Source organism: Chiloscyllium plagiosum, unplaced genomic scaffold, assembly GCF_037043375.1.
Source record: "Chiloscyllium plagiosum isolate Xiang-an unplaced genomic scaffold, Cpla_swu_hap1 HiC_scaffold_40, whole genome shotgun sequence".
Lineage (NCBI taxonomy): Eukaryota > Metazoa > Chordata > Chondrichthyes > Orectolobiformes > Hemiscylliidae > Chiloscyllium > Chiloscyllium plagiosum.
Window position 1 is genome coordinate 7,730,310 of NW_028270178.1, and position 17,645 is coordinate 7,747,954.

At 44.4% G+C, this 17,645-nt stretch overlaps 1 pseudogene; it reads left to right on the top strand.

The window, feature by feature from the left end:
* The first annotated feature begins 2,354 nt into the window (after positions 1-2,354).
* Positions 2,355-17,645, top strand: part of LOC148138303 (uncharacterized) — a 66,025-nt pseudogene continuing 50,734 nt past the window's right edge.

Here is a 17,645-nt window from a genome sequence, read left to right on the forward strand (position 1 = left end):
CATCCACAACCTCATCACCTGAGGGGATCTTCCACACACAGCCTTCAACCTCATAGTCCGGGAACCCCGCCCCTGGTTCCACCTCCTACCCAAGGTCCACAAGCCTGACTGCCCCAGTCTACCCCTCATCTCCAACTGCTCCTGACCCACCAAACATGTCTCCTCACATCTCAACACCGTCCTGTGCCCCTTCGTCTAGGAAATCCCCACCTACATTTGGGATATCACCCACACCGTCCATCTCCTCCATGACGTTTGTTACCCTGGCCTCTAATGCTTCATCTTCACCATGGACATCCAGTCCTTCTACACGTTCATCCACCTTGGAGACCTTGTACACATTCACCCACCATGGAGAAGTTGTACACGTTCACCCACCATGGGGACCTTGTACACGTTCATCCACCATGGAGACCCTGTATACGTTCACCCACCATGGAGACCTTGTGCACGTTCCTCTACCATGGAGACCTTGTACACATGGAGAAGGCCTCCAAGCCTTCCGTTTCTTCATCTCTTCCCGACCCAACCCACACCCCTCCACCAACACACTCATTCAATTGTTGTAACTGGTCCTCACCTCCAACGACTTCTCCTTGGAATCCTCCCACTTCCTTCAGACCATGGGCACCCACATGGGCCGCAGCTGGGATTGAGATGAAGCAAAGACAATTTTCTCAAAGAATATCCAAGTCACAGATATTTTCTATTGCTGAGGGTTGTGGATGCTGCCTCACGGAGTACATTTCAAATTGGAGTACAGAGATTGCTGGTGTCTCAGGGAATCACAGGGCATGGGGAGGGAGCAGGATTTGAAGTCGAAAATCAGCCACTATCATACGACTGATCTCCTCCTGCTCCAATTTTCTGGGTCCTTGTGTTCATCAATGAACCAATGACCAATCCGTTTGGATTTGGTTCCATGAAACCTTTCGTCATTTCATCTCTGCAGCCTCTATCAACCCCAGATTATCCCATTCACACGTCAGCACTTGATGCAAAAATATATACTTTTCTAACGTCTGTCATTTCTGCTGAAGTCGCCCATAACTCAAACATTTGCCTATCCATCACACTATTCCCTTCTCTCTCTCTGGATGCTGCCTAAGCTTGTCAGTTTCTCAACATGATCTGCTTTATTTCAGAGGCCAAGAGTCTACATTTCCCGCTTTCTGTGACAGGATACATTCTCCAGTCCAACTCATTTTTATTCTTTTTAATCACAGAAAGAAGTTCCACCATAAAGGGACATCAGAGACTTTCTAATCACGGGGCCTTATACAATACATCAGAGCAGGCTGTGTACGGACTGTGAAATTCCACCATCGGTTACAAACAAAGCTAATAATTCTTGAGGAGGGTGCATGGTTAATCCACCTACTACGATAAATTCAGCCTGGTCACCCACCTCATCCGCACATCTTTGGACTGACCCTGATTACTGTCCAGTCATCCCATGGGTTAGAGATAGGGGATGGACCAGGATTCCTGCTCCTGATTACTTTCCAGAGATTCCTGTGTTAGAGGCAGGGTGGAAATCAGTCAGCACTCCTTATCACTGTCCAGTGATCCCCTGGGTTAGAGAGAGAGCTGGGGCAAATCAGTCAGGGTTCCTGCTCCTGATCACTGTCCAGTGATCCCCTGGTTTAGAGAGAGATCTTGGGCAAATCAGTCAGCGTTCCTGCTCCTGCTCACTCTCCAGTGATCCCCGGGTCAGAGAGAGAGCTGAGGCAAATCAGTCAGCATTCCTGCTCCGAAGCACCTGATGTGGGATTGAGATGAAGTGAAGACAAGTTTCTCAAAGAGTCTAGAATTCTTCGATATTTTCTATGCCTGAGGTTTGTGAATGCTACCTCACTGAATACATTTCAGATTGGAAAATGCAGTGTCTTCCTGCTGGAACTGAATTTGAAAGCTAGCAGGGTGAAGGACATCCTGGTTAAATATCAGCGACAGGCTTCACTTCAACGATCAGCAACTTTGACCTGGTGAACCCAATGTGCAAAGCTGGCGAGTATGAAGCCATGACTCTGTGTCCCTTTGTGCTCGGGATAATATATGAATTGTCCTGTGACAAATAAAGTGTCAAACTCTCTCTGTTGTCTGGTATATTTAATTTCTGACAGTAGCACTTTATACTACGTCACGTACAGCACCCAATTAGACACAGAGTAGAGATTCATATACATTACCCTAACGCAATATCCCCCAATTCTCCCTAGTGTCAGCATCAAGTGCTCCCAAGACAGGTACAGCACTCAGAATCAGTGTTGAGCTGTCTCTACATTGTTCTGACAGTATGTCCTCGCTCAAATTTTACAGAAGTGAAGCAGACCCTTCGGCCCAACTCGTCCATGCTGACCAGATACCTGAACCTGATTGAGTCCCATTTGCCAGCATTAGGCCCAAACGGGGGCTTGTCACCACGCATGCGGGACGTTCAATCCCGCAACACGCAGGAGCCCCGGGGAGGGGCTGCTCGGGGGCTTGTCCCTGCGCATGCGGGGCCTTCAATCCCGCAACACGCAGGAGCCCCGGGGAGGGGCGGCTCGGGGGCTTGTCACCGCGCATGCGGGACATTCAATCCCGCAACACGCGGGAAACCCGGGGCATGGTGTCTCGCGGCTTGGCACTGCGCATGCGGGACATTCAAACCCGCAGAAACCCTGGGGAGTGCTCTCTCGGGGATTGGCACTGCGCATGCGGGGCATTCAAACCCGCAGAAACCCTGGGGAGTGGTGGCTCCGAGCTTGGCACTGCGCATGCGGGTTGATGAGAGCAATGCTACTGATGTGGTATGCATGGATTTCCAGAAGGTGCAAGACAACAAACTTGAGGAAGGTTATAGGTCATGGAGTGAGAGTCAGTGGCAACATGGATACAAAACTGACTGAGTGGTAGGAAAGACAGTAATGGTCATGTGAGAAACAACGCTCACATACTTCAATAATTTCAGTCCGAGACAAAATCTGAATCAGTAATGTCATATATTTTATTCTTGCAAGAGGGTGTGATGTCCACTGTCTACAAGGCAAGGGACACACACACTGAATTCAACTAATACACAAGATTTATGTAATTTGGTTTCTATTTTTCATTGCTCCTCCCCTGTTTACATCCTCCACTTCCCTAAGACTGGCCCCATTCCTCCTGTTTATCTCTTGCCTTATCCATCCTTGTCTGTGACAAAATGCTTATTTCTGGCCTCACAAGGCCATTTGACCTCATCCCGCTGTGGGTCATTGTTAGGCATATTCTTCCTTCACCATTATCTACTCCCTCCATCTGTGCCTTCCCCTACCGTACTGATCCTTATGACCCTTTTAATTGGGGTTTGTTCCTGTGTTTCTGTAAAAAGTGGGAAACAGATGTTTATACCAATTGTTTGTACAGGCGTATCTAGCTTAACTTCCTCCCCTCACAGCATCTTATCTATTCATCTGTAATTTAGATTACTTTACGTGTGGAAACAGGCCCTTCGGCCCAACAGGTCCACACCAACCCGCAAACCACCCATACCCCTACATTTACCTAACCTTACCGAACACTACGGACAATTTAGCACGGCCAATTCACCTGACCTGCACATCTTTGGACTGTAGGAGGAAACCGAAGCACCCGGAGGAAACCCACGCAGACACGGGGAGAATGTGCAAACTCCACACAGTCGCGTGAGGTGGGAATTGAACCCGGGTCTGTGGCGCTGTGAGGCAGCAGTGCTAACCACTGTGCCACCTTGCCGCCCACTAATATCTACCATTGTTTTGCAGTCACGTTTCATTCTTGCATACAATTTTAGCTAATACAAAAACAATTATGTATTTCCTCCACATAGTTTCCATTCTTGTTGACTCAGCTCTTGGCTGAAACAATTATACACTGGTGTGAGTTCATTTACTTTGTATAAATAATTATAATTGCAGAAGTAACACTACTTTACCTACATCCCACAGTCAAAAGAGATTTCATGGTTGGAGGAAGATTTGAATTGAAGTTACTGGTGGGATCAATATTGGGACCAATGGTTTTTTTTCTGATATCCCAAGGTTTGGGTAAAGGGGAAGAGATTGGAACTAGATTATAGAACTGAACTAAGTAATAGTGCTGGCATGGGCACGATGGACCGAACAGCCTCCTTCTGCACCATAAATATTCTGTGTATTTTGATCAGATAGTGACAGACCCAGGGCAGATGGAGCTTTCCCCACCTCCTGCCTCCAGTGAGATTAGACAGTGAGAGATAGGGAGTGGTTGCAGTAGTTTTGTGTAAAGTGTATTTGCAGGAGTTCCAGGCAAGAAGCTTAATGATTTGACAGAAGTGAAATTTTAACTTGCACTATTTTGTCACTTTTTTCTCTCAAGTCATAATCGGTGTCTGAAGTGAATAATATGAGAAACATAATCCACGGGGTGGCACGATGGCTCAGGGATTCGCACTGCTACCTCAGGGCACCAGGGTCCCAGGTTCAATTCTAGCCTTGGGCGACTGGTCTGTGTGGAGTTTGCGCATTCTCCCCGTGTCTGCGTGGGTTTCTTCTGGTTGCTCTGGTTTCCTCCCACAGTCCAAAGATGTGCAGGTCAGGTGAATTGGCCATTCCAAATTGCCCATAGTGTTAGGTGTATTAGTCAGAGGGAAATGCATCTGGGTGGGTTACTCTTTGGAGGGTCGGTGTGGACTTGTAGGGCCCGAAGGGCCTGTTTCCACACTGTAGGGAATCTAATGTAATCTAATGATTTGACAAAATTGAAATTCTAACTTGCACGACTTTGTCGCATTTTTCTCTCAAGTCATAATCGGTGTCTGAAGTGAACAGGGTGAGAAATATAATCCATCGAGAGAGAAATGGTGATTATTGTTTATTGAAGAAAAACAGCAGATTAATCAGCACAGGACTTTTACAGTGCCGACTAAAATTTAATCCTTCTGTTCATACATATATAGTAGAGAATGGTTAAAAGAAACATTCTTAGTATGGTTAAAATATATGTTCTTTCGAACCCAGACAAACAAGAAAAGCAAGCGGTTTTAGACGAAAACATTTACCAGGTATTAAGGAAATGGTGAGAAGGTGAATGCGAGAACACTTATCTGGTATGAGGCTCCGCAGTCAAATGTGAACAGAGGTTGCTTTCATTTTTTCTGGCACAATACTAAGGTTTTCTTTTTGTCATAGCAGTTGATCAGAAAGCTGACTCCATTTTCAGGCAGAGTGGTGCCAACTGACAAGGCACTCTTGGTGTCTCTGAACTCTGACTGTCACCATTAGTTTTGAATATTAAAATGGTTCTGACAAATCAATTTGGGGACTAAGCTAAGAAGCTACTTGCTGTCAGTTCACTAATATGATGTAGAGATAAACATCTTAGCAGGACTTGTACACTTAATGGTAAGGTCCTAGGGACTGTTGCTGCACAGAGACCTTGGTGTGCAGGTTCATATATCATTGAAAGTAGAGTCACGGGTAGATAGGATAATGCAGAAGGCATTTGGTATGTTTTCCTTTATTGGTCAGGATTTGGAGGTGCTGGTATCGGACTGGGGTGTACAAAGTTGAAAATCATACTACACCAGGTTATAGTCACAACAGGTTTATTTGAATTGAATTGAATTTATTGTCAACATGTGCTGAGGCACAGTGAAAAGCTTTGTTTTGCAAGCAGTACAGGCAGATTACATAGTTAAATAGCATACGTAAGTAAATAGTAGGTAAACAGCAGCAAAAACAAAAAAAAAGGTGCAGGCGAATGCTAAGAGTTTGAGTCCGTTCAGTATTCTAACAACAGTAGGATACAAACTGTTTTGAAACCGGCTGGTGCTTGTGTTCAGGCTTCTGTACCTTCTCCCCGATGGCAGAGGTTGTAGAAAAACATTGCCAGGGTGGGATGGATCTTTGAGAATGCTGGCTGCCTTTCCCTGACAGTGGGCCTGGCCGATGGATTCTATGGATGGGAGGTTGGCCTTTGTGATTGCCCAGGCCAGGTTCACCACTCTCTGTAACCGTCTCCAATCTTGAATGGTAAGGTTACCTTACCAGGTAGTGAAACATCCAGATAGAATGCTCTCGGTGGCACACCTATAAAAATTGGCGAGGTTATTCACTGTCATACAAAATCTTTTCATGCCTGAGGAAGAAGACAACCACCTGATAAAGGATCAGCGCTCTGAAAGCTGAAGCTTCCAAACAGACCTGTTGGACTATAACCCAATGTTGTGTAAATTTTAACTTTATTGGCCAGAGCACTGAGTAGAGGAGTTGGGAGGTCATATTATAGTTGTACAGGGCGTTGGTTTGGCCAGTTTGGAATATTGCATGCAATTCTGGTCTCGTTCCTATCAGAAGGATGTTGTGATACTTGAAAGGGCTCAGAAAAGGTTTTCAAGATGTTGCCAGGGTTGGAAGATTTGAGCTACAGGGAGAGGCTGAATAGGCAGTGACAGAGACACAGTGGGGTCAGTATGCTCTGCGCTGGGACAGTGACAGAGACACAGTGGGGTCAGTCTGCTGTCGTACCCCCTTCCATTTGTGGATGAGATGGTAATGCCTTTCCTCATGCCAGCATCATGTCTCTGTTTCGGAGTTGGGGCATTTGTTGAGGTTCTGCAGGATGTTGGTGAGGCAGCTTCTAGATTAATGTTTACATTCCAGTCACCCTGTTATCGGAAGGATATTATTAAAATGGAGAGAGTTCATGAAAGATTACCCAAGATGATGCCAGGAAAGGAGGACTTCAAAACGCAAACAGACTTGATAAGATTTGGACTGCTTTCACTGAAGCATTGTAGGTTGAGGGGTGACGTTATTGAGGATTATAAAACCATGAGGGTAATTCATAATGAGAAAGACGAGATCCCCCCCCCCCCCGCCCCCGCCCAGGATGGTGGAGTTCAAAACTGGGGGTTTATCATTACGTTGAGAGGAAAAAGATATAAAAAAAGGACAAGGGGCAACGTTTTTTACACAGAGAGCGGTTCGCATTTGGAATGAACTGCCAGAGAAAGTGTTTTGACCTATTCTTGTTTCATTACCCTCAGTACATTGAAATGTTTTTTGTTGCATGCAATACAGGCAGATGATACTATCTAAAGTTCATAAGCGTAATACAACAGAGCAAGGAATATAATGTTACAGTTGCTGAGAAAGTGCACAGAGAGTTAGATCAATATTAAATTTGAAATTTCCATTCAGTATTCTAGCAACAGCAGGGAAGAAGCTGTCCTTGAATCTGTTGCTTCATGCATCGTCTCCTTGATGGCAAAATTGGAAGAGATCATGACTGAAGTAGAGGGGTCTTCCATTCCATGGGCTTTCTCCCAAGGCAGCGAGGAAACTCAAGCACTTGAGCTTTTGGGAGCAGGCTGAATGGCCTGAGGCTATTTCCTGTGGAGCATCAGAGACTGAGGGGTGACCTTATCGAAGTTTATAAAATCGGGAGGGGCATGGATAGGGTGAATAGCCAAGGTCTTTTCGCTGGGGCAGGGGATATCCAAAACCGGGTGTCATAGTTTTAAGTTGGGAGGGGAAAGATTCAAAATAGACGTAAGGATCAACTTTTCACCCAGAGAATGGTGCGTGTCTTGAATGGACTGTCAGAGGATTTGGTGGAGATTGGCTCAATAACAAAACTTAACAGACATCTGGATGGGTATAGTAATAAGAAGGGTTTAGATGGATATGGGTCCAATGCTGGCAAATGGGGCTACATTAACTTAGAACATCTGGTCAGCATGGAACTGAAGAGTCTGTTTCCATGCTGTACAGCTCTATGACTCTATAAGTCAATGGTTGGAAGGTTGGCTTGAATGATGGACTGTGTTTACAACCCTCTGTAATTTCTTATGACCCTGGGAAGAGCACCTGCCATACCAAGCCGTGATGGATCAGGATACAAGGCTTTCTGTGGTGCATCTACAAAAAGTGGAAAGAGTCTTCATGGACATGCTAAATTGCCTTAGCCTCCTTCAGAACTAGAGGCATTGTTGTGCTTTCTGAACTGTCACGTCAATGTGGTGGACGAGGACAGATTGTTCGTGATCGTTACTCTTTGGAACGAGATGCACTAGACTACCTGCACCTCAGCTCTATTGATGCAGACAGAGGCACACCTCCTCTCAATGTTCTGAAGTCAATGGCCAGCTCTTTCAATTCGCTGACGTTGAGGTAGAGGTTGCTGTCTTGACACCTCACCACCAATCACCTCATCTCTTTCTGGCATTCTGTCTTGTCATTGTTTAAAATCCAGCCTACAACGGCGGTGTCATCAGTGAAGTTGCCAATGGAGTTAGAATGAAATTTGACCACACAGTCATGAGTGTGAAGGGATTATAGAAAGCTGCTGAGTGAACAGATTTGCAGGCTGCCATCTTGAGGATTAGATTACTTACAGTGTGGAAACAGGCCCTTCGGCCCAACAAGTCCACACCGACCCGCCGAAGCGCAACCCACCCAGACCCATTCCCCTACATTTACCCCGTCACCTAACACTACGGGCAGTTTCGCACGGCCAATTCACCTGACCTGCACATTTTTGGACTGTGGAAGGAAACCGGAGCACCCGGAGGAAACCCACGCAGACACGGGGAGAATGTGCAAACTTGAGGCGGGAATTGAACCCGGGTCTCCGGCGCTGTGAGGCAGCAGTGCTAACCACTGTGCCACTGGAGGAGGTGCTGTTACCTGTTCTCACCAATTTTGTTCTGTGGGTGAGGAAGTCGAGAATCCAGTCACAGAGAACAGAGCAGAGACCCGGGTCTTGGAGTTTGAATATTAATTTGGTTGGAATTATAGTGTATCAAGTTTTAGTCAATGATTATGAGCCTGACAGAGATAGTCTTGTTATCCAAATGTTTCAAGAATGAGTGTGAGGCCAGGCAGACAGCCTGAAAGTAGTGGATGCAAGTAGAGTTACGATGATTAAAGACATTTGAATACGTTTGTGAATAGGATGGACCAGGTCAGACCCCCGTAAATCAATTCAAAAAGGTAGCCCAGGCCCTAACTTTTCTCGTTGTTTTAAGCAGATGTAAGGTGAATAGTCCAGAAGCGACGCAACTGGTCAAGCCATTCGGTTTTAAGCAAAGCAGAATTTATTTACACACAAAGAAAAGAAACTTCACTTTAGAATAACCTAATTATTTGAAAACCCCCAACCGACACAAAAACGCAACTTAACAAAGAGCTGTTCCGATTTCCTGCAATATCCCATAACATCCCCTTGGCAAACGGTTAAATTCACAGACAGTTTCTTACAGGAGAGAGATAAAGGTCCAGCATGGAGTCTCCTTTTTTCCCAGCAGCTGTTTCTCCGTGCCTGCAGCTGAAACTTGACCAGCAGCTTTCAACAGACTGCTTGCAAAAACCAAATCAAATTCAAGCCAAACCTCAAAAAACCCTGAACTGAGAGAACGGACCACCCCATTTTCATTGTGCAAGATTTATTTTCAATAGAAGTCTTAAAGCTTTTTCAAGTAGATATTTCCAGACATATCAGAACCTCTGCCTTTACAATCCCTCTTGAAAAAAAATTCCAAGGACAAGATAACCGTGTCGATGGAGCAGCATCGTCACAGTGAATAGGAAAGGTTTGGACATCTATGAGCCAAGGACAAGGAGGTGGGACGAGTTTAGTTTTGTAACCTGGTTGGTGTGGATTGGTTGGACTGAAGAATCTATATTTGTCCGCTGTGACACTGTGACTCTATGACATTACAGTAGGGAGTGAAAGGACAGATTAGTCTCTGCATGTGCTTAATTTGTTCTCCACCCCAGGTACTGGGAATTGGCGTGAGGGAAAGATATTGTGAACAATGGACGTACAGAGGGGTTTTTATATACATTAGCTGTGTGAAGGGAAACTATAGTGGGAGAAGTTCAGCGGAGATGAAGCTACACAGTGCATAGCAAGTCGACATGGGCCATCGTGGGGAGGTGCTAAGTGTGGGAGAGTGCAAAGTTTGCTGGAGTGGGAGTTGTACAACATTGAAAGGGGAGGTGCTGGCAATTTCAGGATTGAAAGACAAAAATACAGAAGAAATGAAAGAGATGGAGAGAAAGCGAGAGCACAAGAAAGAAAGAGAGTGGGAAAGAACATGCACAAAGCGAGAAAAAATATGTAAGAGATAAAAAAAGACAAAAGGAGAGGCTGTCAGTGAGAGAAAGAAAGACAGAGAGAGAGAGATAGAGAGAAAGAGAGTTTAACAGAGAAAAGCATTGATAGAGTGAGATGGAGAGAGTGAGAGACAGAGACAAAGGGAGATACAGAGAGAAAAGAAGAAAAATTAGAGAGATATGAACAGAAGTTAAGAAAGGATCTAGTGAGATTACAGATGTGATGGTCACCATTTTGATTTGTCCCAGCTCTTTAATGGTCTCTCATACTCATTCATTCCCATTAGGGGCAGTCCCTGCTCCAGGGGGTTGCTTCAGTAGGGTTAGTGATTTTAATGGATCAAACAGGGGTTGAGAACAAAGAAAATTTGCAGCTCAGGAACAGGCCCTTCGGCTCTCCAAGCCTGAGCTGATCCAAATCTACTGTCTAAACCTGTAGCCCAATTCTTCAGCATCTTTATTCCTCTTCTCCCCACCTACTCATACATCTGTCCAGACCCACCTTAAATGAATCTACTGTGCCTGCCTCTACCACCTCTGCTGGCAACGTGTTCCAGACACCCACCGCCCTCTGTGTAAAGTATTTGCCGCATGTATCCCCCTTCAACTTTTCACCTCACACCTTGAAAGCGTGACCTCTTGTTATTGTATCCTAATTCCGGGAAAAAGCTTTTTTCTATCTACCCTGTCTCTACACTTCATGATTTTGCAAACCTCAATCAGGTCCTCCCTCAATCTCCTTTTTTTTCTCATGAAAACAAGCCAAACCTATTCAATCTGTCTTCATAGATTGCACCTTCCATACCGGGCAACATCCTCGTGAAACTTCTCCGCACCCTCTCCAAAGCGTCCACTTTCTTTTGGTAATGTGGCGACCAGAACTGTATTCTCAATGTGGCCAAAGCAACATCGTGTACAAATTTAACATGACCTGCCAGTTCCTTTACTCAATACCCCTGAGGATATGGGCCTCTGGGAAGGTAGGACAAAATGGTTAAAGGAGTGGCACAAAGTGGCTTCTGTATTGCGAAATTAGATTGCAAAGTAACAGTTAGTTCTAAATTGCAACTCGAGACAAAATGGTTCCATGCATCTACATGACCACGTACAGCTAGTCCCTAAAGCTATATAAATAACTAACCACTAATGCCATCAGCATGAAGCAGTAGATGGATAAGATGAGGAAATACGAACCACACTTGCTAGCTGCGAGTCCTCATAGAGGAAATACTAAACCACATTTTGCCAGCTGCGAATCTTTGTAAAGGTGACATAAACCATTATGACTTAATCAATATCATTAGTTCAAGCAACTACCCATGAAGTGATATCATGTATTGATTGGTTGTTACTATGCAATTACGTTCCATGTCTGATGATGAATAATGTATATAAACCTCATGCAGACTCTGTAAGGTTGTTGGATTCTTTTGATTGCCAAGAAGTTTTCATACTGCTGGGTGAATCAGAGTCTGCCAACCCAGCGCTGTAACATACAATAAATGATTGTTTGCATGTTAAACAAAGAGTCATTTACAGGTGTGTTTATTGACCAATTGTCGAATCGAGAAGTCCACTGATCATCACCCCGTCCGATGAAGGCAAGCATATGGCAAGCACGTAGGCGCAGGGAACCATTTTGTCTCGAGTTGCAATTTAGAATTAACTGTTACTTTGCAATCTAATTTAGCAATGAAGAAGCCATTTTGGGAGCAGCACGGTGGTTCAATGGTTCGCATTGCTGCCTCACAGCACCAGGGTGCCAAGTTCAATTCCAGCCTTGGGCGACTGTCTGTGTGGAGTTTGCACGTTCTCCCCGTGTCCGCGTGGGTTTCCTCCGGGTGCTCCTGTTTCCTCCCACAATCCAAAGATGTGCAGGTCAGGTGAATTGGTCATGCTAAATTGCCCATAGGTTAGGTGCGTTAGTCAGAGGGAAATGGGTCTGGGTGGGTTACTCTTCAGAGGGTTGGAGTGGACTTGTTGAGTCGAAAGACCTGTTTCCACACTGTAGGAAATCTAATCTAATCTAATACCATATGCCTTCTTGACCACTCTGTCCACCTGTGCAGCCACCTTCAGGGTAAAATGGATCTGCACTCCCAGATCTCTCTGCTCATCAACTATTCCCAAGGCTCTTCCGTTCACTGTGTAATTCTCTCTCGAATTAGACTTGTCAAAATGCATCACCTCACATTTGCCTGGATTGAATTCCACCTGCCACTTCTCTGCCCAACTCGCCAGTCTATATATATTTTCCTGTATTCTTTGACAGTCCCTTATGCTTTTGCTACTCCACCAATCTTTGTGTCATCTGCAAACTTGCTGATTATACCAACAGTGCCCTCTTCCAGATCATTTATGTATATCACAAACAACAGTGGCCTCAGAACTGACCTCTGTGGAACACCACTGGTCACCTTTCTCCATTTCGAGAAACTCCCTTCAACTACTACTCTCTGACTCCTGTTGCTCAGCTAGTTCTTTATCCACCTAGCTAGAACACCCTGCATACCATGTGACTTCACTTTCTCCATTAGTCTACCATGGGGAACCTTATCAAACGCCTTACTAAAGTCCATGTGTATGACATCAACAGTTCTTCCTTCATCTATCAACTTGGTCACTTCCTCAAAGAACTCTATTAAGTTGGTAAGACATGATCTCCCCCGCACAAAACCATGTTGCCTATCATTGATAAGCCCATTCGTTTCTAAATATAAATAGTTCCTATCCCTCAGTACCTTGTCCAGCAAATTTCCCACCACTGACGTCAGGCTCACTAGTCAGTGGTTACCCAGAATAACCCTACCACCCTTCTTGTACAGAGGGACAACATGAGCAACCCTCCAGTCCTCCAGCACCTCACCTGTGTTTAAGGATGCCATCTCCTGCCTAATTTTGATATAATTGGACTTGGCCCAATTTAGTACTCTTCCCTTAGGACCACTCTCATCTTTGCCTACGGGTATTCTAAAACGTATCGAATTGTGGTCACTGTTTCCAATGAAATGCCCCCACAGCAACTTCTACCACCTGGGCTGACTCATTCCCCAACACCAGTTCCAATCTGGTCCAGTCTCAAAAGAGACCGTTGGAGGGCAGGTTCATCGTTTCTTGTAAGTGGAGTCGCAGGTAGATAGGATAGTGAAGAAGACTTTTAGTATGCTTTCCTTTATTGGTCAGTGCACTGAGAACAGGAGTTGGGAGGTCATGTTGTGACTGTATAGGGCAATGGTTTAGCCACTTTTGGAATTCTGCATAAAGTTCTGCTCTCACTCCTATAGAAAGGATGTCATGCAACTTGGAAAGCTTCAGAAAATCTTTCCAATACGTTGCTAGGTTTGGAGGATTTGAGCTATAAGGAGGTGTCGAATAGGCTGTGACTATTTTCCCTGGGGAATCAGAGGATGATGGGTAACCATCTCAAGGTTTATAAAATCATTAGAGGAATGTTTAGGGTAAATAGACAAAGTTTTTTTTTTCCCTGAGGTGGGAATATCGACAAGTAGAGGGCATAGGTTTAGGAGGGGAATGATGTAAAAGAGATCTAAGGGACATCATTTCTATGCAGATGGTGTTGCGTGTATGGAATGAGTTGCCAGAGGAAGTGGTGGAGTCTGGTATAATTACAACGGTTAAGAGGCATCTGGATGAGTAAATGAATAAGAAAGGTTTAGAGGGATTTGGGCCAAGTGCACGCAAATTGGACTAGATTATGTTCGGATATTTGGTCGGCATGCTTGAGTTTGACCGAAGGGTACGTTTACATCCTGAAAATGTCTATGATTATCTGGAATAAATGCTGCTGCTCCTCCCTCTCCTTTCGGCCCATACCTCACGTGGATTCCTTGTTAAATTATTTGGTGCAACTAATATTGGCTCTCAGTTGCTTGATTTGTTCATCAATTGAATTATTTTTAAAACTGGTTATTTCGTGGCATACTTTAACTGGTCTCTGAATTTCTTCTGCATCACCACATAAATAACTGCATTTGTGCAACAACTTAGGTTCCGCAGCATATATATAATTTGTAGAAAGAGAGGAAAAGCAGCAGGATCCAAGTGACCAGCGAATCGAAGGCGAAATAAAATATACCCCAACCAGAGAAGAATGAAGCTGCTGGATGTGGCAAAAAGCAAAATCATAGAACTCTGTCTGCTCTCTACCTCTGGGTCATTCTGCATTTTTCTCTGATCCATCAGTCCCTTACGCACCTTAATGGCCTCGAAAATATGTTTGGCTGTCAGAGCGTTGATAAACAGAATAAAACTTAATGGTAAAAGAGGTGTTAACAAATTTTCAAAAAATTTAAAACTTTCCCAACGATGGTCTTTAAAATAACTGCGTCTTGTAGAACAATACCATGGGACATTGTTGAGAATCACCCCAGGTTTAAATCGAAAGTAATTGGGAATGTTCTTTAAAGAAAAGAAAATGCACATTGTTGCGAGAACCCTCGTTGCAGTTTTCTCTGTGCAATACTGAGATTTCATCTCATGAAAACAAATGGCGACAAATCGATCAAAAGAAAAGGCAATGGTGAAGCAGACAGAACAATCAATGGTCAACCTGCTCAGGACACAGACTACACTACAAACAGGAGTGATGTCCAGGTAACACTGTGCATAATAATAACGTGGAAATTTGTAGAGTACAAAATGAAAAACAAGGAACAGTAGATCAGACACTGCCATGGCCACCAGAAAGCGAGTAGTGCATGTAGAAAGACCACACCTGCACCGAGATAAGATTACAATAATCATGAGACAAACTGTAAGGGAGAGAAAGGGAAAAAAAAGAGATTCAAGATACTGAACAAACATTACCTGTGCCTGAGCCCAGACTATAAGCAATGATACAAAGATAATTGCTGTCCCATGTCATGTGAAGTTTAAAGAATCTCAGCTAAAGATTGAAAGCTTTCTCTAAATGAACCATTCACAGTTTTTAAAAGAGCTAGGGAAAAAATGAGCAACAGATTGCTCACAGAAACAAGGTCATGTAACTCAATTTCTTTTTGGGAGGGTGTCCACAGTAGTTAATTTTACTTGCTTTACAGGTTACTCAGACTGGCTGGATTTTCTCATAAGACAACTGCACCCACAAAAGAATGGGAGATACCTAACTAAGGCACGGATTGCAACACGTAGGTATTGTGTGTTGGAGCCTCGACAACTCCGATTGCCTCCACAATTGTATATCCTCATGTTATGAACGACAGGCATTGAATTACTCCACAGTTTAGATCAACAAATGATCAAACATTTAGCACTCCCCTTCTGTACACCCTGAGAATTTGAAACATGAAAGCATTTCAAGTTAGCAAGGAATGAGTTTCCACGCACAAAGCCATGTTGATTATCCCGAATCAGTCCTGGCTTTTCCAAATACATGTAAGCCCTATTCCTGAGAACCCCCCTCCAACAACTTGCCCACGACTGCTGTCAGGCTCACCGGTCTATTGTCGTCTGGCTTTTCCCGACCACCTTTCTTAAATAGAGGCATCACCTTAGCCACCCTCCTGTTTTCAGACAAGTCAGTTGTGAATATTAATGAACAAATATCTCAACAAGAGGCCCAACAATTACTTTCCCAGTTTCCAACAAAATCCGAAGCGGAATCTTGTGCACAAAGAGTCCTTGGGGGTACAGGTTCATTGTTCCTTGAAGGTGGAGTTGCAGGTGGACATTTTAGTGAAGAATGCATTTGGCACATATGCTTTTACTGGTCAGTGCATTGAATCTAGTATTTGAGAGGTCTTGTATCGGACATTGGTTACGCCACTATTGCAATACAGCATTCAGTTCTGCTCTACCTGCTACAGGAAAGATGTTGTTAAACTTGAAAGGGTTCAGTAAGAATTTACAAAGATATCGCCAGGTTTGGAGTGTTTGTGTTTCAGTGAGAGGCTGAATGGGCAGGGGTTATTTTCGCTGGACTGTCAGAGGCTGAAGTTTAGTAAAGTTTACAAAATAATGAGGGGCATGGTCTAGGTGGTCTTATGAATAGTGTTGAGTAGTCAAAAGGTAGAGAGCATCGATTTAAGATTAGAGGGGAATAACTTAAAAACTACCAACTGGGCAACCTTTTCATGCAGAAGGTGTTGAGTGGATGGAATGAACTGCCAGACTAAATGGTGGGGGCTGGTACAATTACAACACTTCTAAAGGCATATGCATGGGCGTATGAAGGGATAAGAGTGACATGGTCTAAATGCTGGCAAATGAAAGTAGATTAATTTTGGACATCTGATTGGCATGGATGAGTTGGACTGAAGAGTCTGTTTCCATACTGTACATTTCTATGACTGTAAGTTTGAGTCTTTGTTAATAATTGCACAATGTTCAGCAGCACTCTTAACTTCTAAGATACTGAAGCACTCTATGACGCAATACAGCAAGATCCCAGCAACTCCAGGCCTGGATTGACAAGGGGTAATCAACATTCTCACCACACAATGGCCATACAATTGCCACCTCCAATAAGAAATCATCTAAAAAGCGCCTCTTGCCATTCAATGGCTTTACTGATGCTGAATCCCCTCCCATCAACAGCCTGGGAAATACCATTGAGCTAACAATGAACTGAATTCATGATATAAGATCTGTGGCCCGGAAAGCAGGTCAGAAGACATGAATACTGCAGCGAGTAATGCAGCTCATGACTCCGAAACCCTCACCATCATCTCCAAGGCACAGGTCAGAGGTGTGATGGAATACTGCCCACATGCCTGGATAAGTGGATGCCCAATAACCATTGGAAAATGGGATACCAGCATGATGCAACAGCCATAAAAAAAGCACAGCTCTGCGGATATTTGAAATCTGAAAGGAAAGTGGCAAGTTCTGGAGCAATTCAGCAAACCTGGCAGCATGTGTGGATAGAAACTTCTTGAGTCCAGTGTTACACTTCTTCAGAACAGTGCTGCAGAGGAGTCATGGGGGGACATTCATTCTCTTTCTCCTGACCCAACTGCACCAGGCCTTCTGAGTTTCTCCAGCACTTTCTCTTTTACGACAAAGTCGCCAGTTTGCTTGTCACTATATCGACAAAATATGCAGTCCATCCACTATCGCTGTTCAGTTGCAGTGCTGTGTATCATCAACTGGATGTGCTGTAGAATCCACCAATACTGCCAACATAGCACTGTCCGCATCCACGAGCACTACCATCCTCAAGAGTAGGTAGTATATGCCAGAGAAAAATCACCTCAGCTACTCACCATCATAACTTGGATGTGTATTCCTTCAGTAAAGTTACCATAATTCCATTTGTGCGTTGGGCTGTTCTCTCATTAACAAGACACAACTCGAAGCGCTTTTAACCTGAGTGTAGTCTTCCCTCAGGGCAGGGGGTGAGGTTGAGAAAATGGGACGTTCAAAGTGCTCTCATGTGGTATTGGAATTGAACCTTCAATCTTGTGATTCTACATCACAAACCAAATATCCCGCTGGGGCTCAGTTAGCACAGTTGACAGGAGGGCTGCTGTGAGATGTGAAGACATGAGATGATCCTTAGGTTAAACTCACCACCAACTC